We start from the raw sequence: 2,722 nt of genomic DNA on the forward strand, positions 1-2,722 counted from the left end.
ACATATGATTAAAATTGTAGATTGTTGCATTCTTTGTAAGTGGGCAAACCTGCAAAATCAGCAAGGGGTCAAATACTTATTTCCCCCACTGTACATGGTACCAGAGTACCCTAGGCCGAAGATCAATGATCGATTTTGTAATCATTTCATCTGATTTGAGGCCGCATGTTTCGGACACTCGGGTGAAGAGAGGGGCAGAGCTGTCAACTGATCACCATCTGGTGGTGAGTTGGGTCAGGGGGTGGGGGAAGACTCTGGACAGACCTGGTAAGCCCAAACGGGTAGTGCGGGTGAACTGGGAACATCTGGAGGAGGCCCCTGTCCGTGAGATCTTCAACTCAAACCTCCGGCGGAGCTTTTCTGGCATCTGGAGGTTGGGGACATTGAACAGGAGTGGGCAATGTTCAAAACCTCTATTGCTGAAGCTGCAGCAGAAAGTTGTGGTCTCAAGGTCTTAGGTGCCTCAAGGGGCGGTAACCCTCGAACACCGTGGTGGACACCGGTGGTCAGAGAAGCCGTCCGACTGAAGAAGGAGGCCTTCCGGGATTTGTTGTCTCGGAGGACTCCGGAGGCGGTTGCAAGGTACCGACGGGCCCGAAGGACTGCAGCCTCAGCTGTGGCAGATGGAAAGCAGCGGGTGTGGGAGAAGTTCGGAGAAGACATGGAGAAGGACTTTCGGTCGGCACCAAAGTGTTTCTGGAGAACTGTCCGCCATCTCAGGAGGGGGAAGCGGGGAACCGTCCAAGCTGTGTACAGTAAGGATGGGACCCTGTTGACCTCAACTGGGGAGGTAATTGGGCGGTGGAAGGAACACTTTGAGGAACTCCTAAATCCGACTGACACGCCCTCTTTAGTAGAGGCAGAGCTCGAGGCTGATTTCCCTGGTGGAAGTCACTGAGGTAGTCAAACAACTCCACAGTGGCAAAGCCCCAGGGATTGATGAGATCTGCCCAGAAATGCTAAAAGCTTTGGGTGTGGAGGGGCTGTCTTGGATGACAGGTCTCTTTAACATTGCGTGGAAGTCGGGTACAGTGCCCAAGGTGTGGCAGACTGGGGTGGTGGTTCCCCTGTTCAAAAAGGGGGACCAGAGAGTGTGTGCCAATTACAGGGGTATCACACTTCTCAGCCTCCCCGGTAAAGTCTACTCCAGGGTGCTGGAACGGAGGGTTCGGCCGATTGTCGAACCTCAGATTGAAGAGGAACAATGTGGTTTTCGTCCCGGTCGTGGAACAACTGACCAGCTCTTTACTCTCACAAGGATCCTGGAGTGGGCTTGGGAGTATGCCCATCCAGTCTACATGTGCTTTGTAGATCTGGAGAAGGCGTATGACCGGGTCCCCCAGGAGATACTGTGGGAGGTGCTGCGGGAGTATGGGGTGAGGGGGGCCCTTCTCAGGGCTATCCAATCCCTGTACATCCAAAGCGAGAGCTGTGTCCGAGTACTCGGCAGTAAGTCGGACTCTTTCCAGGTGAAGGTTGGCCTTCGCCAGGGCTGCGCTTTGTCACCTATCCTGTTTGTGATATTCATGTGGATTCATGGACTATCGAGGCGTAGTCGTGGCGAGGAGGGGCTGCGGTTCGGGGGGCTTGGGATCTCGTCACTGCTTTTTGCGGATGATGTGGTCCATCGGTCCATGACCTTCAGCTCTCACTGGATCGGTTCACAGCCGAGTGCGAAGCGGGTGGGATGAGGATTAGCACCTCTAAATCTGGGCCATGGTTCTCAGCAGGAAACCGGTGGAGTGCCAACTCCAGGTAGGGAATGAGTCCTTACCCCAAGTGAAGGAGTAAGTACCAAGGTACCCCGAGGTATCAAGTACCTTTACCGCACCGTTGTGGCGAAAAGAGAGCGGAGCCGTAAGGCAAAGCTCTCGATCTACCGGTCGATTTTCGCTCCTACCCTCACCTATGGTCATGAAGGCTTGGTCATGACTGAAAGAACGAGATCGCGGGTACAAGCGGCCAAAATGGGTTTCCTCAGGCAGGTGGTTGGTGTCTCCCTTAGAGATAGGGTGAGAAGCCCGGCCATCCGCGAGGAGCTCAGAGTAGAGCCGCTGCTCCTTTGTGTTGAAAGGAGCCAGTTGAGGTGGTTTGGGCATCTGGTAAGGATGCCTCCCGGACGCCTCCCTAGGGAGGTGTTCCAGGCACGTCCAGCTGGGAGGAGGCCTCGGGGAAGACCCAGGACTAGGTGGAACCTAGGCCTGGGAACGCCTCAGGATCCCCCAGTCAGAGCTTGTTAATGTGGCTCGGGAAAGAGAAGTTTGGGGTTCCCTGCTGGAGCTGCTCCCCCCGCGACCCGATCCCGGATAAGCGGACGAAGATGGATGGATGGAACTTAAAAGGTGAAACTAATATTATATAGACTCATTACATGCAAAGTGAGATATTTCAAGCCTTTATTTGATATAATTTCGATGATTATTGCATACAGCTTATGAAAACCCCAAATTCAAAATCTCATAAAATTAGAATATTAAATGAAATCAATAAAAAAAATAAAATAAAAAAAAAAGCATTTTAAATACAGAAATGTCAGCCCTCTGAAAAGTATAATCATGCATATGTACTCAGTACTTGGTTTGGGCCCCTTTTGCATGAATTACTGCCTCAATGCGGCGTGACATGGATGCTATCAGCCTGTGGCACTGCTGAGGTGTTATGGAGGACCAGGATGCTTCAATAGCGGCCTTCAGCTCTTCTGCATTGTTCGGTCTCATGTCTT

Source organism: Micropterus dolomieu, linkage group LG19, assembly GCF_021292245.1.
Source record: "Micropterus dolomieu isolate WLL.071019.BEF.003 ecotype Adirondacks linkage group LG19, ASM2129224v1, whole genome shotgun sequence".
Taxonomy (NCBI): domain Eukaryota; kingdom Metazoa; phylum Chordata; class Actinopteri; order Centrarchiformes; family Centrarchidae; genus Micropterus; species Micropterus dolomieu.